Below are 26,046 nucleotides of genomic sequence, written 5' to 3'. Positions count from 1 at the left end.
TGGGCTGCTCCGCTCCAGCTTCTGCTGCGAAGCTCATCCCCCAGGCTGCACGAACATCACTGCCATGGGGATCCCGTCTGAGGAGCGTGTGTTCCAGTTGTGTCGTGCTAATTTGTGGTTTTCAGGAGAAAGTGCTGGAAAAGAGAGCAGCAGCATGAATCCAAGCCAAACTTGCTAATTTTGACTGGTCTTCCTTTTTCTGGATTCCAATTGCTGTTACATTTTTGGTATTTTTATTTTAAAAACAGGGAAACTTGGTAATAAGAAAAAGCTAAATTAGATTATGAAGGTTTCCATTCACTACTAGGACTGAGTATAATTGAGTTTTGCATAGCTCTGCAAGACCAGGATATCCCCCTCTGCCTTGCTTTTTTTCTGAGACTGAACTATGTTTCATAGTGATACTGGATTGAAGAGTAAAAATCAAACCTGAATATCGGGCAGCTCAAAATTTGAGTTTAGTCAGATTAAGCCTAAGTCTAGTTTCACGTTTTGCATGTTCAAAAACAGTCTCTACCCAAGGTCAGCTGCTTCCTTGTAAGAGAAACCCCAACATTTTTAAAGTCATCTTACATGTGGCAGGAAAATATTTTTCTGATTATTTTGTGCTCATATTGCCCCTACTGAATATAACAATAGAAATCCTTGTATGCTTTGAAGTGTTCATGCAAGTTGGGGAATTCATTCTCAACCCATCTTTTTTTTTTTTTTTATATAAGTTACTGGTTTTGGTGCAGACTCAGATGCAAAGCTTCTAATGCAAGGAGCATGGGCTGCTGAATAGATGTCCCAGGTGATGGGCACCTTGGCCAAGTCGTGGTGGGTAGAAGTCTGTGATGTGGTACCTGGTGGTATGGTGCAGGTGCTGAGACACAAGCTCTGCTGCAAAAACAACTGAGTGCAGCATTTGCTGGATCTGAGGTGAAGGCTGCATCTGCTCATTGAAAACAGATTTAAGAAACAGATGAAGGATGCAGTGCAATGGCAGGAATATCAAATCTGTTTGCTCAGGGAAGGGTCATTTTCCATAACACCTGCCTGTTATTGTCTTCTGCTCAGCGTGGAGTCCTTTTACAACCTTGCGTTTAGGGAGCTTGGCTGGGCTGCCAAAAAAAACAGAGGGAATCACTCTTTTATGAGCCATCCCTTCCTCCCTTTTATGTTGTTAGGAATTTCCCCGTGTGTCTCTCTTTTACAAATTCCTTTTAATTATATTGCATCCAAGCGAAAGTAATCCATCCCAGTTTGGCTTCTCTGACACTAGCAAATAGAGTTCTTGGTCTCCTCTCTTTCGTCTTTTTTTTTAGGGTTTCCAATACATCAGCCCAATGACCTGCAGAAGAAAAATGATCTCATGCGAGAACCAATTATCACGGCTGCCCGTTCTGGCTGAGAGGAAATGTTTACCTTGAATTCCACTTAGTCGTTGGGTTTCGATTAGGAAGCAGCAGCACATCTGCTGAACACACGCATGACAAGGTGGGTGAAGTGTCAGCTTGGGGAGCAGAGATGTGGGTCTATGGGTGAGATAAGGGGTCAACGCAGCAGTGACTTGGAAGTATAATCCTGGCATCTACGCACTGTGCTGCGGCTGCGCCTGGGATTGCGGTAAACACACAGCTGAGGAAAGCAAGAAGTGGTTGAATGCTTTCCAAGGGAATGATTTTTTTTCACCCCTGTGGTAAACTATCCTTTGTCAAAATGAAAACTTTCCAAGAGAAAAATGAAAAATCAGCTTAAAAAGGTTTTGGTTGATTCTTTCATTTGTTTGTTTCCAAGTGTCTTTTTAATGAAGTTGTAGAACCATATGAGATTTAAAAACAAAACAAAACAAAACAAAACAAAACAACAGAATGGAAAAAAGATGTATCCCTTTTGCCATTAAAAACAGAGCGGGAAAGGAAGATTATACAGCCCATTCCCTTGCCCCTTCATGGGATCAAATATTTTCAGGCTATGGATAAAACATCAAGAAACGTTGACATTCCTTTTGCTTTGCTTTCATCTGCTCTCCCAAACTGCAATCTCCCTTTTCACATCACTTTGCTACTGCAAGTTACATGCCCTCAGGTCCTCTGGATTTTAGCTGACCTGAATTAGAAATGCACAATTATAAATCTGCCTTGGAGTGTCCCAAACCACAGCACAGCCCCAGCATGAGGTGCTCTCTGGTGGTTTTGCCCTGGTCCCTGTCCCAGGCTCCTGCTCTGCTCCGGTCCCGATCCCACATAAGATCTTGCCACAACCTTCCCGTGGCATCTTCATGACCTGCTTTCTAACCAGGGTTTTGCCAGTTGACCTAGGAAGTAATTCATAGCAATGCTGGAGAAACTCTTTTATATCTATTAGATTTTTAAACCAAACCCACACTGTGACTACTATTGGATCTGACCTAAAAATAGCAATCTAATGAAATCCAAACATTTTGAGAGAATGTATCAATTTCACCTACAGTTACAACAGGAAATTATGGAAACATTTCCATCCCGTAGAGTCAAAATGTTTAATTTTGACCACTGCATTGGCTGGTTTTCTACCAGGGCTATAATAGGCAGAGCAGTTGATGCTCAAATTTCTATCTGACATTTTTTAGTGTAGAAGTCAAACCAAGCCAAACATTTCAGCTTCTTTGGTAATTTACTCTCATTTGTATTTGGAAAAAAGAGTCATGTATTCATATGCTTGCTTCCCCCAAGACAAATACTTTTGAGAGTGCCTTTTCCTAACTTTGATGCTCAAAAGTGTCAAGGAAATCTGAGTCACTTGCCTGCTTTGAAGTGTAAAGAATAAATGGGCTTCTCAACCCCTTGGGCTGTCTCAAAATCCCAGCCAGAGGCCTCTATTAATAACCTGACGAGCTATTGTATGACACTGTCTTATCCCCATCTCGCAGATGGGAACGCAGCGTGGTAGCCAGTTCTCCAAGGTCACCCAGCAGCAGAGTCACGGCCAGAGCCCATTCCTTCTTCCGCTGCCCATTGACCTACTTGAACCAGAGAAAATGCATCATCCTCTTACACAACAACTTCTCCGTTAACACTTAGCAGAAAACTGGGGATTTTCTCATGGAAATTTCCATGGGAAACCCTCACTTTCCTGGTCAGAAATGTCTGTCTTGGGACATCCTGCTATTTCTGTAAGGAAGTTTGAAAATGCAGGGAAGTGAGGTTTGCCTTCCAGTTCTTCTCCTCCCCCACATTTCCCAGTTGGAGAAGAAATCTCTACAAGGAGAGGTAACCATGCAACCAAAGTGATTGGACGGTTTCTATAAAAGTATGAGCCACAGCTACAAGACTCACACGCTGGCAGCATTGACTCTTGCTAGCTGTGCCGAGGGAGTGCTAGTAAAATCTTCAGGCTACACCCAGTTATCATGTGTTGTTGCAATTGCCATGGCATGTCCTGCAAAACTTCATGGTTTGGGAATTACAAAAAGCCCAACAAAGTCATTCTTTCAAATCCCCCTGCCTGAGAAGTCTGGTGGATTAGCCTTCACAGACCCAGCCGGCAAAGTCTCAGAGGGATGATGAAGAAAACATCATTAGCTTGAGGAACAAAGAGCCCAAAGCCCTTTCTGATCTGTCACTACCAGAAGATTCAGGTCTGATTTTTCTCTGCCAGCTGTTGGAAGACGCAAGTCTGCAGCGTGGTGGTGAGCGCTACTTGACTCGTAGGGAAGATGGGAAGGAGATGACTTGGGGATTTCTGGTTTTGCTTTTTGAGCAGCTGCTTGGGGTGTGCAGTGTTGGAAAGAGCAGCAAAATAGGACCAGCCTGTTAATTATCAAGCTCTGTTGTGGCTGTGTGTTTGATCACATTAACCTAACACAGGGGTGGTGCTGACTCTCAGCCTCCCTGCAGAACTGGCCAATGCAAAGGCCATGGTTCAAGAGAGCTGTCTGGGAGGACAGGCGTTGAGGGAAAAGGTGGAAGCTGGATAGAGAGCCAAAGTGAAAATCTGGCTTTTCAGAGCACTAGGACAGCCTCATGGCTGTTTGATTATTATTTATTAAAGGAAGATATATAATTATTCCAATGTGTGCATTTCACAGTGACAGTAGATGCAACAAATCCAGTGGGTCAGCACCACTGGTGTGACCATGGCTTCTGAGCACGATAGTACCCCATGAACATGCTTCATCTTTCCATCTGGCTGGCCTCTTGTGGCCATGAAAGGACTTTGCTTTCTGAAGCAGAATGCAGTGTTAAAAAGCACCAAAAAGACAATTGTGAGTATGCTTGAGCACAAAACTGACAAACAAGCCCATGGGAGACTGGTGATAGCTGTCCTGCAGAAACCCCAGCATGAGCAGGGCTCTTAAGTGTCTGACCCAGCAAACCCCATCACAGCATCAAGAGGAGAGGTGGCAGCACCTCACCCAGGTGCTCTGCATGAAGGCAGGGCTGGGCAGAGCTGATCTGGCAGCTTCAGCTGCCTATGAAAGCCTGGCTGGGCAGGCAGGCTGGCTGCTTGCAGGAGTCAACAAGCGAGGATGCATGGATGGACAGACAGACAGACAGATGCAACTAGGTGAGTAGAGTGAGCTTGAAGCACTAATTTTGTACTGGATTTTTCTCCCACTTGCTTTACCAAAAAATGCTAGGCAGCCCTGAGCTGGGGCTTGTCCAGATGAGGTTACTTTTCCACTGGCAGAGCTTTTGAGGACTTTACAATACATGCTTAGGGTGATGGGACTCCTGGGAGTGGCTGGTGGTTATTTAATGTATAGAGTGCTTACTGCTGGTTAGTACTGATCAGGCAGCATGTGTTGTGGGCTAGGAGTTAGTGAGGTTTCCTTTGGCATGGATGGAAAAACCTGCTCTTAATGCAAACTGCTCTCTGAGCAAATGTTGTCAATGGAGCAGTCTTTTCCAGAGGGTATGAAGGATTTCTGTCTGTTGCATTAGAGATATTAACTAGAAGGGACAGCACTTTTTCTGTGTTTTGGAGAGTTAAACATGAGTGACTGATGGGTCATATTCTGACTTGAGCTTGGTTTCACAGAGGGCAATAGGGAAACAAGTGGCAATTAGAGTAGGCATGTTACGTTATATTGGTTCCGGGAACCTAGGGATGCTCCCGGGGCTACAAATCAGTGTAATGTATTTTCCTCACCAAAAGTAGACACCTCTTTGTTATGATGGTAGCTAATCCAGACCAATCATATAAATAGAGTCCCACAAGGGAATGCTCATTCCAGGGTAGGAATAGAGTTTTATTTTAAACTCCACCAAACTGAGATCATCTGCATGAAAATAGGTGTTTGTATACCCGAATGGAAGTGCCATGTGGGAAGTTACAGCAGTACATCCAGAGAACCAAGAACTCACGTCCTAGATCAGTTCTGTGATCTATGAAAATATTTAGCTAATCCATATAGACAAGTACCCAGAGATGACATCCCATCCACTCTGTGTATGTTGAATGAGACTACTTGTGTTTGAAATAGTGTTTTATGACTCCTCTTCTTGTTACTCATTGCTTATATATTTTTAAATAACAGTAATTTCCTATTTGGCAGGCTGTGGCCCTGTTGGACCAGTGTGTGATTCCTATAGTGTTGCTATCAGCTGATTTAGATAGTTTGCTCAAGACTGTGGGTCTGTTTAAACATAATAAAACAGTCTCTATCCCAGCACTCCCATAGTGTCTGGCTCTTTGCATCACATCTTGACATTCTGTATCATTTAGCAATTAGGAAATTGGGAGGCTCAAGTTTAATGGGCTCCTTTGTATTCTTAGTCTGCAGCAGTGAAGGACTTGCAAACCTTGCTAAATATCTCCTATACATCAGATTCCAGGGATATACTATGTCTGTCCTAAGTCACAAGGACCCCAAGTAAACAGAACTACACAAATTATCATGGAAAATGAAGCTAACCCAAATAACAGTTCAGGAATTGCACCACAGCAAAATTTTTGCCAATTCTGGTTAATGCTGAATGGATGAAACTTAGCATCTCAGTTCAACTTCACAAGCTGCAGGGCTTTCAGCCCAGGAAAACTGAATTGAAATGAAATATTGCTTGGCATGTGTTGTTTGGTTTTTTTTTATTGTTTGCTCCCAAGAGAAAATGGATTCTCCAAAATGGTTTCCTGCAGAAAATTAAGAGTTTTCAGAAATTGCATTTGCCTGCCCCAAAGAGCTATTTCAGAGGAGAACTCCCAGGCAGCTCTGAAACTCAGTTATTTAGGGGTGAGTCTATGTAGAGATGTCAGCGATGCAGCCAACTATTAGCTAAGTTAGCTGCAGAATTTGATCTCTTACATATTTCTCTTTAATAGAAACAGAGCCTTCAACAGACATAGTGGTTATTTATGTTTCAAATAAATCCCTGACCTCGGTTTGGGGAAAACCTTCCTTGCTCCCTTACACCCAAGGTATGATTTCTTTAATGCAATGGTCTCTTCATCTGATAACTACTATAAAATAATATGTCGAGGTGGCAGAGGCTGTATCCGGGTCTTATGAGCCCTCTTGCTGTGCTGTGGTACATGGACCTAAATCGTGGCTGTTTGGGCACAGCGTGGGGCAGCATGTGGACACTCACCCACCCATGCGGTTCAGGCTGCTCGTCTGCCCCTGCACCGCCTCTCCTTGAATTCCCCAGCGATGACCTTACTGCAGCCATTTCCACGCCTGTAAATCACCTTGCCTGCGTGAGGCGATGCTGTTAATTATGTCATGCGAAGACAAATTTACAGTGTGGAACAACAGTAAAAAATATTCCTACTTGAAGTAATGTGAGATCTGCACTCATCGGACTGTCCGTAAATCACAGCCAGCGCCATGCACTGGGCTGATGGGCTCTTCCCACCCACCAGCAAAGGTTGTGGTTATTGGTGCTGATGGGCCAAAAGTGAGTGCTCAGAGCCTGAAAACTAACTTGCATCACTCCAAGTGGATGAAAAAAGCCTGTTTGTAGATGCTCAAGTGCCGAGTGACCTGATTTTCTATGGTGGTGCTGTAGTTTCTGGTGGGAAAAAAAAGGTCTTCTACTAGCATCTGAAAACATTACTTATCCAGGAGGGAATTTTTCCAGGATGCATTGCCTGGGAATGGAGCATTGACTTAGGTCAGGGGTGTCCAACTCATGTGACTACTCCTACATTTATACAGTTCTAAAATTACACTCGGCCCTTTGAAGGCCACTGCAAGACTGGTGTCGCCCCCAGTGAAAATGAGTTTGAAACCCCTGACTTAGGTGCATGATGGTCTTCATCTCACCGTCCATGTTACTCTGCTCCTCCAGGTTTTCATCTGTCTTTAGTCATCTCTTGTCTGGAGAGGAACAGAACAAGTGATGGTGCCACAGCTCGGACACCTGGGGTCACTCCGTAGCCCGAGGACAGACCCCTCCCTTTTTGGGGGTGACCTAGAAAGCTCAAAGGGGAAATGAGAGACGCAGTAATGCTGGGTATTGCTTAACAGAGTCAGTGGCTGTGATCAGACCTGTAATTTTCTGAAGATCAAAGGCACAGTTGACAGCAGCTATTTAACACTGAGCTGGAGTATTTCAGCATGCGTTTCCCATACCAATCTCATTTCTTTCCAAAGAAAAGGTAGACTGACCTGACATATCTCCTAGGGCATCACCAGAGCTGGGCTGGATTATCACTGTCTCAAACTGGTGGCTTTTCCCTCCCTGTTCCTACCACTGTTGACCTTTGCAGTTCAGCTAGAAGAAAAACCAAAGCAAAGTTTCCGGGTCATGGAGTGTCAGCCAAATGCAGGGACATCCTTGTGGGCCATGTCCAATAATTGGGCTACCTTTGCCCCAAGGAAGAAGATCTAAGTTCAGCTGTCCAGGAGCTTTTTGTGTCTAAGAGACACTCGGTGTGGGCTCCCATGCTGAAATTTGGCAACATTGTCAGCCCTTTCAGTAAAAATCTTTTGCAATCAGTGCTCTTGGTAAGCATTAAGTCTGGGTTGGGTGCCAGGGAGATGCTACTAAAGTAAAACCAACAGTTCATGAATGACTGGTTTAAACAACAAGTAAGTGAAATGCCCACATTGGCATACAGTCATTTTTCCATTTTCTGGCTTTCCAGTCACGTCCAAGTCTGTTGCTGTGTAAATCCACTGAGCAAATGTCTCTGGTGACTGCCCACTTGCTCACTGCGTGACATCCCAGAGTCTGGACATCCATCCAGATGGCTCCATCTCCCTTTCAGGTCCAACTCTGCTGGCTAATCCCTCTGTGTGGATTTACAGTGCAAAGTAAGCATCCCTCACAAAAACTTAAGGCAATGCATCTCTTGGCTGCATTCAATGTAGTCCCATGTTTTCCCTGGAATGGGAAAGAGCATCCACAACACCCACAGAGAGCACACAAGCCAGTGAAGTCATGCCAGAAAGGGCTAATCCTTTTTCTCTGTTTCTTCATCTCGCTGAGAAATGGTGGCAGTGCTTAGCAACATGGGCTTCCTTCCACTGCTCTCTTAATAAAAGTATGGTTTACTCTGTTGACTTTCAGCACAATAATTTAATTGCTTTTTCCAGGTGACCAAAGAAAGCTGGGTCTGCTTCAGAGATGCTACCTGCCTTACCGTACCGTGCTGCTTGGTGGGCACTCTTTTGGCCAAGTGCTGTGCCCTTGCTGCAGAATTGGGGAAGGTGTCAGGGCCATGAGGCGATGGGCACAGGCAGAGCACCACTGCTGCAAGGTCAAAGGAGCTCAAAGGACTTGCCTGGATGCAGTAATTGACCCTGGGTCCACTTTGTAGGTGGAAACCTTTGGCTTTGAAGGTCTTACATGGCTTTCACAAGTCCAGAATGTGGTCATGGTCCTTGCCACCATGTCCTTACCCTGACAGGCCCAGGGCAGCCAGGCAAATCCCTGGAGCCACGCTTGATGCTTTCATGGCAGCTGTTGAATATTCAGGCTCCAAAATCCTTTGGGTGCTGTGGGCATCCCCTCTTTGCTGTGGACACACACGGTGCCCCCCAAGCATGTTCCCACAAGTGGTGGGACAACCTGACATGTCCTGAGTCCCCATGCACACCCCATCTCATTGCTTTGCCAGGGTGCAGCATCCCTGAAATTGGATGTGCTTGGCATCAGCTTGCCCACAGTGGGCTCATGTGGCTGTTTCCCTTCTTGTGCTCATTCCCATGGCTGACGAGACAGCCCCAGTTAAAATTACCCTGGTATAATGCCTTGGGGCTTTTGTTTTTTTGACACTGCATATGGAAGGCAGCTGTCAATTAGCAGCTGAAAAAATAGCCTGCAGTGCTAATGAGAGCAAATCTAATAGAGACCTCTTCCAAATTGTTTCCATCCATTTTTCAGGGCTTTTAATTGCTGTCATATTAGAATGATGCCAGAAGGAAAACATGGGGGGAAAAGCCCCATTTGGAGATAGATTCCTCTTTGCCAGGACTGACTCAGAGGCAACTTTCTTCCCTAAATTTCATTTACAGGAGTTTCTAAGTAGTTTCCAAAGTTATATTTGAAGCTGGGTCCCTGCCAGCTCCTGCAACCCCTTTTTCCCCACAGTGAGGACGGGACTGGGATGTTATACCAGCTGCCACAGCCAGATCGAAGGCTGGGGACAGATGCTGTCTCCCACCCACTCACAATGCTTGATTTTTGACTTTTTTTTTCTTTTTTTAAGGAATGTAGTCAGAAAGGGAATATTATGTACTGAAACAGCAATGGTAAAATACTTAGTATTTCTAAATTCTTACTGAAGAAAAGGCTTCCAAATTGTTCTGTTGGTAAAGGCAGCTTTGGATCCCCAGTGCAGGCAGAAAGTGAGAGGAAAACAAGGCGATGAATCAAACACAGAGCGGGCAGCAAGAACAAGAAAACAAAGTGATTTATTAAACTATTGTATATAGACAGAGACAGTTACCTTTAATCCTGGCATGTATTTACACGTACCCAGCTATCCATTTCTGGCAGTGGATATATTTACCTGAGGGGCTTTTCTGAGGCTCCCTCTTTGAAATGAGGGTGAATAGCTGCTGTCTCATGGTTACAGCTGCTTTTTTTTTGCAGTGGGATTTGTGCTCCTTGCATGATATGGGCAGCCTAAGATGTAGTATGTCACTCAGCATTAATTTTCTTCCTCTCAAAAACTTGTGGCTCTGTAAATATTATCATCTATCTGCTTGTCTGCTTACATCGCCATCTGGGTTCAAAGGTATCCATCATCTGAAGATCTGCTCCTGCAGTGTCTGGCCTTGTGTGGTTCTTTGCTTCTGAATCTGAGCTGTGGTGGATGCACTTTGTACAGCCCACAGCTAATATTAATCCAAAAGCTGTGGGACTGTGGAGTGCAGGAGAACACATGCACTTGAAGATGCTCGAGAATGGAGAATTAAAAGCATGTGCTACATGGAGATAAGGGGTTGTACTCACTTCTGGTGTTACCCTGGGGTAGGCTGTTGGAGGTGTTTGATTTGGTAAATAGACTGATTAAAACACAAATAATACAGGGGTTGTCAGAGAAAGCATCTGGCTGACCTATTTGGATGATACCTGCTCTTTGTTATTAATATTTTTCATAGTTAATAAGGTAGCCAAGTGTTTGTACAAGCATATTTGAGGAGAGAACCAGAGGTTCCTCTGGATGAAGGCGGCATCAGCCATATACACAGGGTTTATAAATATGAGCCGCTATAAAATCCTGATTCAAAAAGTTAAGCCACTCCAGCATGTCCTAACACAGCCATTAAAAGCACAAAATAAAATGACCTAGGAGGCTTGTGACAGCAACCACAAGATCATGCAGCATGGTGGCCCCAGCACTGGGAGCTTCCTGCTGCTGGTGGCAGATAAAGAAGCCCTAAGCAAATGAATGCATCTCTGTGCCAATGCCACAAGTGCAATGCCTCTGCCAGGTCTCAGCCAACCCTGGAGTCCGCTGCAAGCCCAAGCGATGCAGCAACCAGTAAAGGAGTTTCCCAGGGTGGATGATGTAAATCACTCTGCAGGAAGGGAAGGGATTCAGTTTCCCCATGTGCTGGAGCCTGCTGGGATCAAGTTACATTAATTAAAGTCTGATGCATGATTTTAATCTGCAGGCCAGTGCATGCTGGTGCCAGGGGCTGGAATCCCATGTAGGGGAGGCTGCTTCCATGAATTTCCCAGCATGGCACTTGTGGGGCTGCTCGTTTCCAGGGACATGGGGCCGAGCCCCTGCAATTGGCTGCCCAGGGTACTGGAATTGGTGCCAGTGGCAAGAACGTGAGTGATGAGTCTAAGATGGATCAGCCTTGGAGCAATGGGGCAGTGCATCTTTCCAAGGCTTTCTTAGCAAAAAAAAAAAAAAAAAAGGGTATTTCTTCCTGGCTTTGCCATGGTTCTTGGCCCATTTTGTGTTTCACCAGCATGGCTTAAATAGGGGCTAATGCACCAAGTGTGCCTTTAATAACCTTGGGACAGTAGCAGCTTAGAAAAACAAACATTCCCCAGCTGCACCAATCTGGAAACAAGCCCGTGCAACCGCTTTGCATGCTGGCCCCTCTCTGGACCTGTCTTGTGAATCTGGGCCATGTTGGGACAAGCCAGGGATGACCCTGATGCAGGGAACATGCTGTTCAGGGAACACTGGATCCTCCCTTGGGGACCGTAGGAAGAGCAGAGGGTCAATGGTTTTGTCTCAGCACACCTGCTCTGGAGCCAGCATGGAGAGCTGCTCAGCACAGCTGAGGGTCAGGCTGGGAAGCCCCAGACACCTGGTCTGAGGATGGATCTTTGCCTGGCTGCCATCAGACATACTTGCTATGGGAGAAGAAGCTCAACGGCAAAGGGAGAATGGAGGAGAAAACCAGAGGAGGTCCCCATTTGTGTACCTGATGCTCTCCAGGATCACCTTAAGTACATTTACCTCCTCCTCTGTCCTTTCTGGAAACTCTTCTAATGCTCGGACACTGATGACTTTCAGTGCAAGTGTAAAACATCCCAGCTGGAACTCTTGTCTTCATGTAATATGAAGCTGCAGCATGGTGGCTGATTGCTTCACTTATAAGTAAGTCCTTGAGAAATGAAGCCCTTTTTTCCCGCCAAATTCATGGTGTATAGAATGCTTGGACACCTTGTACAAGGCAAGGAGGACCTGGATCATTTCCCCTATCCATCCATCCATCCATCCCTTCATCCCTCCTGCTTCCCTGGACCATGTTTACCCAGACCATCTGTGAGGTCGTGAACCTTCAACACTGCTGCAAGCCCACGTGCAGGGACAGAGTGATCCGAGCACCGAGCCAGCCATCTGTTTCATTAAATGCCACGTGTGCTCTCTGTTTTTAAAAAAGAAGAGGGCAAAACAACTCCCTTGTGAGATAATGGCTTGCAAAGTTCTACAGAGTCAGCTCCTTCACTGCAGTGTGTCTGATGGCTGAGCCTGAAGGTCAGCTCTGCATAGCCGAGGAGAGCTGGGCACACAAAAAGGGGCTCCATTTGCCTTTCCAGAACAGGCACAGGCCTGATGAGAAGGAAAATGGCAGGAATGGGCTCCAGGCTTTATCTGTGTTCAACAAGTGCTGAGGAGAATCAGGGAACAGAAATCCGGGGATGGGGTTGGTTTAGGTAGGCAGCAGTTTGGAACAGGGAGACAAGACTCAGAGAAACCTTAGGAGGCAGCTAAGAATGGAGAAAGGTTTTGGGTATACACTGATGCAGTGAGTGGTTTGTTCTTGTTAGGGTTTCTTTTGTATTTTTTTTTGTATATGGTTGTGGAGGGGTTTTTTGCAACTGTATTCCCAGTTTTATTCTCAGCCATCTGCTTTCTGAGGTGTTGTACCTATGTGTGGTCAGTGTTTAAGGTGAACTCGGATAGTACCGAAAAGCTAGAGGAGAGATGTTTTCTCTTGGTATCAGTAACCAGCAGGACAGGACTTGGGGCAGCAGAACTGCTCCCCAGTGCAAAGAGGGGATGTCCAGGACATTGCATCCCAAAGGACACTCCTCAATGGGACCTGAGTGATATGTGGGTACACCTAGAGGTGCCCACATTTGCATGGAGAGCCAAGGCTTGCAGGAGGCTGCACAGCAGGTGATTAGGGTCCATCCATCCTCCATCCATCCATCCATCCCCAAAAGGACCTGTGTGTCAGCCCTGTTAAGGACTCACCACAGGACTGCATTTTCTCTATCTTCCCCAATGAAGAAGGTGCTGGATTTTGGTGTGAAGTAAGGGATCCTCACTCCTATTGAACACAGAGTCTAAATACCTTATTTTCTCAAACTTAGGTGAAACACACGTTTTCTTCAGCCGAGCTTTTGGCAGCTTTCCTGGGAGCAGCTGCTCAGAAGCATCGGTGTCAGTTTTTACAGTCCTTTGCACGCAGTCCCCTCACCCGCAGAGCTGGAAAACAAGACAATTATTTCCTTCACTTGGCCGCCTTGCCTCCACTTGATGGGATGCAAGTGAGCTCAGCTCCCCCTGGCCATGCTCTGCCTTTACACTGGAGACCCGGCAGCAAAGCAGAGCTGACATCAGGGCTAGAACATCTTGCTGGAGAGCCAAGGCATTCCTGTGATGTTTTGGGCCTGATACAGTCGGGAGGGACTGGGGCTCACAGCGATGTGGAGAGGCAGCATCAACAACACTTTTTTGTTGATATGTAAACACATACCCATCTTCTTGCCTTGCCTCCTGGGGATTTCTATCTGAGCCTTAGGCTCCGGCGAACTCTAATGCAACCCAGCAATCATTGCAGGCTGAGCCCAAAAGGACTTAAACCATTGCTGGCAAATCTGGAGGAACAGGCAATTGTACCACCCCCACAGGGGAGCCACCCGAGGCACTGCTGCAAAAGCAAACACCTTGGAGGGCTTGTTTGAACAAGAGGTTTCAGTGTGTGGTGAACACAGGCTGGGTGAGCTGCCCCTCTGCTTTGTGTTGGGGCTGTCACCAGTCCCATCGGAGCAGCCCCTGGGCTGCAGATGTTTCATGTGATTGCCACTACCCATGAGAGCAGTCTGCTCCAGGGGTGCTGGAGGTGGCATGTGCCCAGCCTGCTGCTTTTCTTTCTTTATTTTTTTATTTTTATTTTAACACATGTCATCTGGGAGGTTATGATCTCCCGTGATCTGGGAGAACTTCCTTGGAATTTTAAGAGTATTCTCAAAAGAGGGCTGCTTGATATCAGCCTCAGGTAATTTCAGAGATGACGGTGAAGACTGAAAAGACCTGCCGGTACCTTAAGCCTGTGGCAAAAATTAAGACGTGTTGGAGAGGCGCCCATGGAGATGGCCATGTTGTGATCTCAGGCACACTCTATCCTCACCTCTGCCCAGGGACAGCACAAAGTGTTCATCCCTCCACCCGTCTTCCAGGCTGAGGCCTCCACAGGTGTTAAAGACATCAACTGACCACCCTCCTGCTGGTGTTTTTCCATCTGCCTGTGTTCCACAGCTCATATATTTCGAGGCGTAGGACAGGTGAGAAGGGTAACAGGGCATTACTGGAACACTCAGAGACCTGAATAACCTGTAGGTGGGATGGAGCTGGATCCAGGAATGTGCAGCACTGATATCTTCCAAGGCATGGGATTAGAAGTGACAACTCCAATTGTGTTAATCGGGGGGAAAAAAATGCAGCAAGCCCCCTCCATGTTTATGTCAGTGGAACAGAAAAAATTACTTTTTCCAGGAAACCTCCGTTAGACCAAAATACTTCCCATGCCTCTTACTTAACAGCAGACCAGCCTTCTCCAGGGGAAATGGTTTTCTTCCCAAGAAATGCTTCAGTTTCACAGTGAAGGGAGAGGCACAGGCAACAGCCAGGTTTGGGGAGTGTTTGCTGAGGGGTGGGGGTCTCTATTACAACCTGAAATCTAGACATCTCTTTACACCATCTCACACAAAATACCCTCCCATCATCTATCCCAGGTGCCCTCAAGCTTGCCAGCACCCTGACGCAAGTCATGTCAGGGAAATGGCTGTTCCTTGCACCCTCTCCAGGTTCCTGAACATCCTTACCTTGATCTTACCCATGCAGCAAGTGCCTTTGCATCTCTTCTGAGCCTGGATCCAGGCTTGCACAGGTGCACCTGTGTTCAAAAAGCAAATGGGCATGAGTCTAAATCCCCTGCATTTTGTTAGTGGTTAGGCACATGCTTGAAGCCAAGGGATGCTGGATGCCATTTGCCTGTAGGAGAAGGCTTCTCACATCAATGAGTCCTTCTGGAAACATGTTGGGGTTGTATCGTCTCCCTTGTCTCCTCTATAGGTGTAACATGGCACAACCTTGTGGACTTCAAGGGAGCCCATGATTCTGGATGCACTTCTATAATTAAAAGAAGAGGAGAAAATGACAAATGGTACCCAAAGTTTTCCATCCAGTCAGGGTAGATTGCTCACAGACACTGTGCATAAGTGACCTTGAAAATACATTCCACCTAAATCCTTTAAAAAACTTTAAGGGAGAGAGGGGAGGTGGAACGAACAGAGATTAAAATTAACACTTCCAGATTTTCCAACTCCAGCAGAAAAAGGATACATTGGTCCCATATTTCCCCCGCACAGGAGCAGGACAGGAGGTCAATAATCACTATATATCACCTGCGAGGTTTCCAAAAGCTATCAGCGCTTGCCGGCTCAGTCTCTCTTCCACTTGGAGGGAAGTTGGGGCTTTGAAAATCCATCTCTAGAAATGTGCTTCATCAGGACAAAACAGAACTTAATTAGGGTTGGCTGGAAGTTTTTTTTCTCTGCAAGGCTCCTCTCATGCAAGACAGATCTTTGGTCATAATGGGAAGATTATTAGGAATTTTGGGAATGGGAAAGAAGATGACATCTCAAATACATTCTTAAAACAAAATGCTCCTTTGGGGGGATTCGAAGTGATTTGGTTATTTACACACTTGACTGTCAAGGAAACATTTTTAAACAGAAAACTGATCTGAAAATAAAGCCTTTTCAGGCATGATGGGGTGATGGATCAATATTTTGTATTAAAATAAATTAAAATTGTTCAGGCTCCCATTCAAATGGGAGACTTCAATTGCTGGCACAGCAGTTGATCAATTCACCCTTGTGCTTTTAACTCAACATCCTCCAGTAACCTAATAATATATATTTTAAATATATATTACTGGTTATATGTAATTTAACAAATATATTCCTCCTGCTCCTTTGCCTTACTTTCCACAGAAGACATTTTAACAGCTTGAGTGATGTTGCTTTTATGATGCACAAATCATTTTACTAAACAGCATGATAAAAGTTTGTTCAGGCAGGAATTTCATTAACTGCAGGGTCCTTGTTGCACTTAGTGGCATTGGGCTTGGCATGCAGGAATAATGGGTTACAGAGCCTGAAATTTCCATTATTTTTCATCCAGTTTATTTAAAAATCATTGGATGGATTCTAAAAGGCTGCTAAACAGTGAATGTACTGTTGTTTCTTATTATTTGTTACTGTGGCCAGATGTTCAGTGTTTCAGGGTTCCCTAAGAGCACTTTGGGGTGCCACAGAGGGAAATAAATACGGTAAAACCATTCCTAAATCTTAGTTTTGTCCTCATGAAGCAAAATGATGAGTATTTAAGAGTGGGATGAAACAGCAGCAAGTTTCTGCTGGAGCTCATGATGCTGCTGAGCATTTGGTGAGTGCATCGTTTCTTTTTGTTTGCAGGGCTCTGTGCAAAGTGGGACCATCTGACATTGCAAGGGGGGGAAACTGAGGCACAACATCCCACAGTGCCAAACAAACCTGAACGTGGGATAAACCCTTCTTTTCCATCCCTAAGCCAGTGCTTTCCACGTCCCTACAGCCGAGATCCCTCCTGAGGGATGGCGATCATTGGGGTTTGCCTGCATCTCTTCTCCCCCAACTTCGCACACCCTGTGGGAAGGGATGCAATAGGAACTGGTGATGTGGAGTCACTGGCTCAGTATGCCCCTGTGGGATGTACATTTAAAAAAAGACCCACCTAAATCAGGTTTGCTCCCAGACCACATCTGTCTGAGCCATCTGGTGCGCATGTTCATGGGGGAGGGATTTGTAGGGCCTTATAAGGGCCACGTTGTCAGAGCCCACGGGCTGGCTCTGCTCCCTTACCTGCCTTTTTATGGGTCCCTGCTCTGTGGTTAGTGTAAATTGGACAAGGCTCCAAAATAAATAGCTGCCTGCTCCGCTCACCAGCAGGTCATGCACGTGGGGAATGCCATGTACTGTAAATAAATGGCTAATAAAAACACAGTGCTCTTACAAAATAAATAGCTCTGCGGCTTAAATTAAATAGTTAAGTGAAATATGGAGATGCTGGGTGCATCCCAAAATATTCCCTCTGAGGAGAGCTCCCAGAGGGTCCCATCCTGAGCGATGGTGGGGCTGGTCCTTCCAGCCCTCTGGAAAGAGTGGATGTGCTCATAGGGCAGTTTCAGCTTAGTTTTGGACACTTTTTGATGAAGAAATTCCCTGTTCAGTGCATTTACATGCCAGTACCTGTGAAGGGAAGGGCGTGAAGAGGGAGGAGAGCAGGACGAGAGGTGCAGAAAGCAATCCCTGTTGGGGGAGCACTCACATCTATAGAGCTGGTGGCTTTATTGCCATCTCCAAACATGCTTTGTCAGATGGGAATTAAGGCATGATGGATATGACATTCCTAGGCTAAACCACGTCAGAGTTGCAATACACAGACTAACGAAGGGAAAGCCTTGTCCAGCAGTAGTGACATCCAAAGAACCTGGGGACATGGAGATTTAATAATAACTTGCTAAGCTTATACAGACGAGGGGCAGCAGAACAACTTTCTGTTTCATTTTGAGTGTTTATTTTTCCACTGGCATTGTTCTCTGGGAGCTCTTAGAAGCAAGAAAACAAAAAGAAAAAACTAACAACCCAGGACAAAACTAAACCCTCATCAGAAATGCTTGCGTTGAAAGGTAATTCTGCTTGCAAAGTTTGGCAGGAGAAGTTTCATTTCTCAGCTGTCCCTGATGACAACTGGGAGACATCTCCTGTACAGAGCAGAGGCTGGGATGGCATTAACTGTTTTTTCCAAGGGCAGGTGGACTTTTGCATTGAGCTTTTATGGAGGCTGTGCCTTTCTGCAGGGCTTGTGCAGTGTTATGTGCCAGTCCGGAAGAAGAAATGAAAACCGAATTTAGGGATCTTGTTTACTGGTCTCCTGCTCTAGCCATACGTCTGGAAGCCATTTGAGGGAAAATCAATCAAACAATTACATTCTTGATGCTGTTATTGTCATAAACTCTTCCAGTTCCTCATTTATAGAATGTGCATGTGTCGGTTTTTCAGAAAATTGTTTCAATGCTGGCTGATAGTACTTCACTCTTTTAAATAACTGACTTTCCTTCATTGACTATTATTTCCCTTTTAAATCTGATGGCCTGTCCCCCTGCACTGCTGTTGCATTACTGATGTAAAAGGGGCTGTTTCTAGCAAGAAGCAGAGAAAAGCACTGGGGTCGGTATTCACAAAATTCTGTACACTCGTCCTCCTATCAGGCTGATTAGGAAATTAGTAAGAAAAGCGAAGTCCAACTTCAGACCAAGCTGAGCCAGTGGTTGTGCCTCAGTTTCCCCTCTTTCAAAGGGTGGTGATAGCAGCAGCCTATTTTGCCTTGAGGCAGTGATGTGCACCCGATCCAGGCTGTGTCAGTGCAGACGATGTGTGCAAGTGATGCTAATTGCCTGGTGAGCCTTTACTCAACGCTCTGGGGATTTTTTTCCAGCTGCCTGTTGAGCGTTATCCTTTCCGACTTGGAGGCAGATTTACAAGGGGGATTACACCGCCTGCCACTCACTGTCCCCCTTGCCAGCTCTCTGCAAACGGCTCCTGCGGGGTGTAGTGCAGCACTAGCAGGCTCACATCTGTCTAGTGATGGGAAACTTACCCTTAAAGACCTATATTTAACCTCCTTTTTAATCCCTTTGTGCCTCATCCGCATCTAATGATGCTTAGTCCATAGATGCATCTGATGGTGCTTAGTCTATGTGTAAATTGTACTTATTCTAGCTCAACATCGTCTTCACACCTTAGGTTTTATGCTCCTCAGGTGACTTGTTTTCCTAAAAAAGCCCAAGATCCCGAGAAAACATCAAGAGGAAGTGGAGGGATGGTCCCACATCACCAGCATCAGCGATGCTCCCTCATCAAGGGATGCTCCCGCCACCTCAGCAGTGACTGGTAGAGCAGCATCTCCAGCCCTGCCAAAGTGGTTTTGGTCCTGGCGCACATCCCCTGGTACAGGGTCTGCCCAGCTCATGATCTCTACGTCTGCACCTTTTCCTTTTGCTCTCCTTCATCTTTTCTTTCCTGAGAAAACAACATTTTACACAAAAACATGATCTTGCCCAGGACCAACTGGCAGGCCTGTCCTTTCTAGGAGAAATTAATAAAGGATAAAACCTGATTATGTCACAGGTAAATGTATGTCCACAGCCTTTTCAGCTTCAAGGGGGAGATTTGCACTTGCCCAGAATATTGCAGAGAGCAAGGGAGAATTCCCAGCTCAGCACACGAAACATGACCCTGAAAAGAGGGCTGGTTTGGGGAGATTTTCAGCTCACGCCCATATCCCTTGTTACAGGTAAAGATCCCCTGTGGTTAATGGAAGATTTCAGCTAAACAAAACCTCTCCTGGAGCATGTTTGCCCTCCTCAAGATACAAAATATTTATAAAAAGTGTATGAAGTTTTTTATAAATCCCCAACTTCTCTAATGAAAAACTTTAGTTTTCCTCCTGCAGTTGGTGAGGAGCATAATGCTGCATAAGGGCAGATGGCTGGGACACATGGGGAGGAGATCCCACCCTTCTTCTGCACCAGGTGCCCAGTGAAAATCATAATGAATCATGGTAAGAAGCATGTTTTGTTTTGTCTTTTTCCCATGAGTGGAAGGTGTTTTTGTCTTTCCTTCTTGGATTCCATTTCTTTTGGGTTTTGGGTTTTTATCTGGGAAATGCTGCCTGAAGCAAACTTTAGGGTCCATCCTCTCCTCCTGGTGCAGGGAGCCACTCAGCGCTAGGAAGTCACCTCTCCATTGCAGGGGCTCAGACCAAAAGCCTGGGGAGTGGCATGTTTGATTTCTTTTCCAAGTTTTTTTTTTTTCCCCTCTTGTTTTATATCCATCACTCTTCCTTTTCAGACCTGCCTTATTCCAGTGTTTATGGGAAATAAGTGGCAAAAGACCAGAAGGGTTGTATTTTTTTTTCCCTGTCCTTGTTTTAAGAAATACTTCCCCTCACCATCTTGCTGATAAAGACTCACGGAAATTAGGGATAGAAAGGACCTGCGAGGTTGGGTTTTGTGCTCCTGCCAAGGCGAGACTTTCTGGAGAGATGCAATTTCTAGCACTTTGGTTATTTGAAGTTTGACAGACCAAGGTGTATTGCTGATGCAGAGATGAATGCTCAGGCTTTCCAGGACAGGCATGGGGAGAGACAAGCATGTCATCTCTTGCCATAAAGACAGCCTGGTGACCTGGGCTTGGCTTTGGGCTGCCATCCCCTGCTTACTTGGGGAATATAACAGCCGCCAAAGTGGCTGAATCAGGCTGAAAGTTACCAAAGGAAGGCCCAACCTTCCCCAAAGCTAAATTCTGCTTTACCAATGCTGATGTAAAAACAGATAAGGTCTCTTGGGACAAAAAAATCAAATCTTGCATCCTGCTCCAGCTCTCAGCTTGCAGAACAGAAATTGGGCCACTAGTGCCCCAACTCTGCTGCTAAGCATGCTAAATATAACTTTAATTTCTGCTCTGCTTTCTTGCTACAGGCTTCGATAGAGCAACTGCTTGCAGCCGAGGACAGTGCATCCTTGGATGCAGAGATGGTGTAGTTAGTAGGGGAATAAGAAATCTTTGGCATGATGCATGGTCCCCATGGTGGCCCAGCCGCAAGACAGTGTCTTCAACAGGACCCTGTGATAACAGCCTGGGGTGTTTGCGGGGGGCTGAGGGCCCAGGGGGCTGCAGTATAACTGTAGAGCCTTGGAAAGCCTTAGAAGGAAAAGCTAACATTGAACGTGGACAGCAAAGTGCTGGGTGCAGCAAGGTGTCAGCATTGCATCACACTCTTGCTTCTTCCACACCCAGAGATACCCATGTCTGTGCTTAGGAACGTGGTTTACAGGTGGACTTGGCAATAGTAGGTTAACGGTTGGACTTGGTGATCTTGAAGGTCTTTTCCAACCAAACCAGTTCTATGGTTCTATGATTTCTATGGCCCCTGGCAGTCCTGGTACCATTTTTTGGTTTTTTTGATCCTGCTCAGCAGATTTGAGCTGATCCTTGAAAATCAAAGAGCAAACAAGCAACACATTTCCTCTTCCAGTCTCACAAAAGCACCTAAGAACCTTTAATCCTTGATCTCTTCTGGGCCAGCTCCTTATCTGACAGCATCCTTGCACAGGAGGCAGATGGATTGGACCAGGGGCTCTTCTCCCCACGCAGAATGGAACACATCCCTCCCTCAGGGTCCCCAGGCAGGCAGGGATGTGCACAGCAACCCGCATCCCAGCTGCCTTCCCCCTCCCTCGCCTGCATCCTCGCATGGGAGGCACAGCTGGATGGAGAAGCCAGCTGTTGGCAGGCAGGGCTGTAGGAACAAAGGGCCCATTGCAGCGCAGACTTTGAGTAATCAAGAGCAAAGCCCGGCAGCTCTCAGCAAGCGTCGGGGCCGTGAAATCTGATTCGTGCCTCTCTGCTCGCAGTGATGGGGAAGGGAGCCCAAAGGCAGCGCACTTTGGTGGCGGGGAAGGACAGGTGGCCACGGGCTGAGAAGAAGGGCCGTAACGAGGCGTCATGGACACAACATCTTCTTTGTTAGGATGTTACCGAAGTAGAAGAGTGACTGCGGGAGAGGTTTCGGCACAGCTGCCTGAACTCCTTACCTCCTGGAGATCAAAGCCTGCCTTTCTAATTGCGTCTTTTATTACACTCACCCAAACACTCACCCGGTACTCCGGTGGCTTTGCTGGGGGAACAGGTGTTTTCTAACATGCGTGCGATTACAGAAGATTAACAGATTTAAAAGCGTGCTCCAGGAGACATGGCAATGCATCATGCTCCTGTTAGGATGGGGGATGCTGCACCGGGCAGGAAGGCTTCTGCAGGAGCATCTCCCTCCCTGGCACTGGAGGCTCATCCCACCTCACAGGTGGCCAATGCCATGGGGCAGCTTGGGGCAGAGATGTGCCCCTGGCCAGCCCCAGAACAATTTGGGTGGTCAGAGGAGGCCACAGAGCCCTGAGGAAGCCCCTGGGCTCACAGTATGAGTAGGACACCAGGGATGCCTCATGCATCCCATCCTGCTGATAAGGGCGTGGAGGGGAAAGGGGCTGCAGCCTGGGTAGGGGCTTCTGCACAGGGATGCTCTGTCCCTCAAATGCTGTAGCTAGACCATGGGAACCTTTCCTCCATCCCCCAAAATTCTCCCTACTGCATCAGTGAGCCCTCCCAATTCATATCTCCAAAAACCTCTGTGTTGGACCAGGAACCCCCCCTGCTCCATCCCCCAAATGCCTCATATGAGACCAGGCACTCTCCACTCCATACCTCAAACACCCCTTGCTTGACCTGAGATCCTCCCACTCCATCCCCTCAAATGTTCCATACTGGATGGTTAATCCCCACAAACAACTTACACTGGACCACGGATCTTCCCCTTCATCCCTCTGAATTTGGAGGATATCAGGGATTTCAAAGTGAGGGAGCAGCATAGTGGGAGGTGCAGCGAGGAGAAGAGCAGTTACGTTGCTCAAAGATACCAAAGGTCTTCACCATAGAGGATTAAAATATGTGGAGAACAAAAACTGCTGGCCCAGGAGCCAGGGAGGGGACAGAAACTTGGCTGAGGATCGTGTAGAACAAAGCGAAAACAGGAAAATGCACAGACATGCCTAGAAAGTCATAAAAACAAAGTTTAGGTTAAATACACACAGGGTCTCCTTTCCCCTTGGCAGGTTAAGAAACTGCAATCTCTGCTTCCAGAGTTGCTGGTAGAAGCCATCACTCTTGCTTATTCCTGGGGAAAGCACAAGGAGGTGGATGGAGATGATCAGGGTGGGCAGAAAGGGGTTCAGCCGACCCCCAAATTTCAGCTCGGGGAGAGATTTGCCCCAGAGCAGCAGCAGAAGGACACACACCCTGCTAGGCATAGATCAGCTGGGTGGACAACCCTCAGCACATCACACCAAACCAGGCACTATGCATCCTCCCACCTTTCCAGCCTCCCCAATATAGAGATTTTATTTTAATTATACTACTATGATGTAGTAAACACTCGTGTCACCAAGACTTCATGTTGGAGTTGATAAAACAGGGAGGAGGGAAGCAGAAAAAAAAAAAAAGAAGATAAAAGTAATCCCCCAGGGAGCTTCTTGTTTATTGGAGTTGAAACCAACGCCCCTATCAAAATGAAACAATAAAAAATTGTTTGGGAAAAAGAAATGATAATTTCCCATCCATTGCTCACCACTTCCTTTCTGCTGGGCGCAGCTCCTAAAAACAAGGCGTTTGCCCCCTTTGATGGCTGGTGTAAAACCAGCTTTGATGTAATGGAAGGAAATAATGTATTTAGATACAGCCTTTGCTCAGATCAGGCAGAGCTAATATAAATCAGGGGACTGAGGGGATCGGGAAGGGTGTGGAGAGGTTCAGCTTGACCCTTTATCACCATTTTCTTTAACTTTCTCATTAAATTAACTTTCCTATTGTTCCATATCACTGCATTTCATCTTATTTTCCCCATCATGATTATTTTGTTCCCCTGCAAAGCTTTTGAAGCAGATAAGAAAGGGAAACCTCTTGTAATCATCTTTCCAGAGGGTACCCCAAGATCACAGGCAACACATGGAAATAACTGGGAAAATAAAGCCCTGCCACACTACTTCTGCTAATCTTTCTTGGAAATGCTTTGGTATTACTTCGAAAACAGCCGATGGCTCATTGGGACTGTCCAGGATGGCAGGACCGGAATCTGTTTCCATCACCACATTACAATTTATACAAAGCAGAAACAAGTTGCTGAGATTTTCATGCCATTCACTAGGAGCTGAATAAAAATCATATTAAATTTACTTTACACTTGTGCAACAGCTGTCGGCCGTGTCTTAAAGTGCTTTTCAACCCATGGGCCAAAGGAAAATCAGGATCCTTTCTAGTCAAGTTTTTCCATTAATTTAACATGGTTGGCTTTGCCAGCGGGACAGATTTTCCAGTGTGCTCAGCTGTTTTCTGAGTCTGGCCTCTTCTTTTGGTGCCTAAATTGAAGGGAAGCTCCTGAATAAAATAAATGACCCCATGATTTCCTAGGATGTTAGCTTGGCCAGTTTTGGTCACTATCCAGAGGTGCTGGATGATACCACCATAGAGTGGACAACTCCAGGAGCAGCATTCAAACGTCACAGATTTACACTAATCCTGGAAATACACCAGATCTGTTTTATTCTATTTTGGTGACGTGAAAAGCCTAAAAGATGCAAAAAAAAACCAAAACAAAAACAAAAAAACAAAGCCTATTCCCTTCCAGCATATTCCAGCATATCCCCTCCCTGAAAATGTTATCACAGCCTTAAACAGCTTTGGAAAAGGGGAAAAAGAAAGAGGGAGGATGCAGCAGGTGCATGCAAAAGGGCAGGTTTGGGCTGAATTTATCATTTTTCATGAAACATTTCACTTTAGCAGAAGCTGTTCTCCACAGGATAAAAAAGGTCCTGGCAGGGCCAGGGGACACCAGCCTCAGCCAAGTGGCTTGGTGATTTCTGCTTGCTCTTATCTGCAGGAAAATTACTCAGAAAGGGGTGATGCAATGGTGTTGGGATGCTGGGGTGGTGTTTTTATGTATGCTCCCTGGTCCTGACGCCTGCTGTGCTCTGGGCTTTGCAAATCCATGCAAAGGGAGACCCGCTTGTGGGATGGGATGGGATGGGATGGGATGGGATGGGATGGAGACCGGTCTCTGTGGGAGCGAGCAGCTGCGGTTTGCCCAAAGGAGTTTCCTTGTTTGCAAAGTGCTGGTTTTGTTGTAAATTAAATATTCGTGCTGAAAAATCTGGACTTCTGGATGTCTGAATTAAAATACACTTGGTCTTCTTGGCCTGCGACCAGAACACAAACCTCCACATTCTAGTTTTCTTCATGAATTTAGCTCTTAATTCTGAGCCCAACCTGCCGTGCTCCCCTATTAACCAGCCCCAGCCCCTTCTGAAGCAAATATTGGTCTCTTTGGACATCTCCGGGCAGACAGCATCTCCTGGCCCACCACTGAGACACCTATTAAAGCCCTTTGCCACCAGCCTCTGCCTCAGGGCTGAGTGAAACTGCGTTGGCGATGGTGTGGAAATTGCTCTAGCCCAAGACAGGAAGGCCAGAGAGGCCGTTAGGGCCTCTTGCTCAAAGGGTTGACCACCCAGCCATGTTGCTGAGTTTCTCTTTGATTGTGGGGCAAGGAAGGAGCCTGAAGACACCAAGGAGCTGTTCTGGCAGCATCCCCAGCTCTCACAATCACAGAGTTCGCAGTTCATGCACATGGAGGAGATTAAACACCATGATAAGCCACTGCGGGGCACTGAAGTTGATGTCACAGAGCAAGTTTTCATCAGTAATGGGATTTTTTGGCTTGGTAGGTGACCTCATGGGGAAATGCATCCCTCTTGGTGGCTGAAGTGTGTGGTTTGGCTTGGTACATCGTGCTGATTGAGCTGGAGCTTGCACGGAGCACAGTGAACAGAGCACCCTGGGACTTGCATGGAGATGTCCCCGTGGTGTTAAAGAAATGTGAGTGAAGAGGGATAGAGAGAAGAAGAAGGAAAGAAAAAAAAAAAAAAGAAGAGAGGAAACAGTTTTTCCGGCATTGCTTGCGGAGAGGTTCTGGTGGCTCTGGGAGGCTCAGCTAACCAAACTGGAAAGCAACACTTCCTTTGTAGTCCCAAAAGCTTGATGAAATCCTGAAAAAAAACCCACCAAAAAACAACAAAAAAACACCCCGCCTGGCTGCCCCAAAATGGAAAGTGTGATGTTTGCCAGCAGCCACAGCCCCTGCTCCAGTTTCCTTGGACCTTTCAGGCAGTTTCTTTTGCAGCTGGTGCCCTCTCGTGGAAACTTCTCATCTGCTCCACTTTTT

At 46.2% G+C, this 26,046-nt stretch overlaps 1 long non-coding RNA gene across 1 annotated transcript; it reads left to right on the top strand.

The window, feature by feature from the left end:
* The first annotated feature begins 1,179 nt into the window (after window positions 1-1,179).
* Window positions 1,180-24,795, top strand: LOC139828371 (uncharacterized). The gene is made up of 3 exons (XR_011739888.1): window positions 1,180-1,479; window positions 19,658-19,779; window positions 21,635-24,795. It is a non-coding gene; the product is annotated as an uncharacterized lncRNA (long non-coding RNA).
* Window positions 24,796-26,046: the final 1,251 nt, after the last annotated feature.

Source organism: Patagioenas fasciata, chromosome 7 (assembly GCF_037038585.1).
Source record: "Patagioenas fasciata isolate bPatFas1 chromosome 7, bPatFas1.hap1, whole genome shotgun sequence".
NCBI classification, from domain to species: domain Eukaryota; kingdom Metazoa; phylum Chordata; class Aves; order Columbiformes; family Columbidae; genus Patagioenas; species Patagioenas fasciata.
This window is presented reverse-complemented; position numbering and strand designations above follow the sequence as displayed.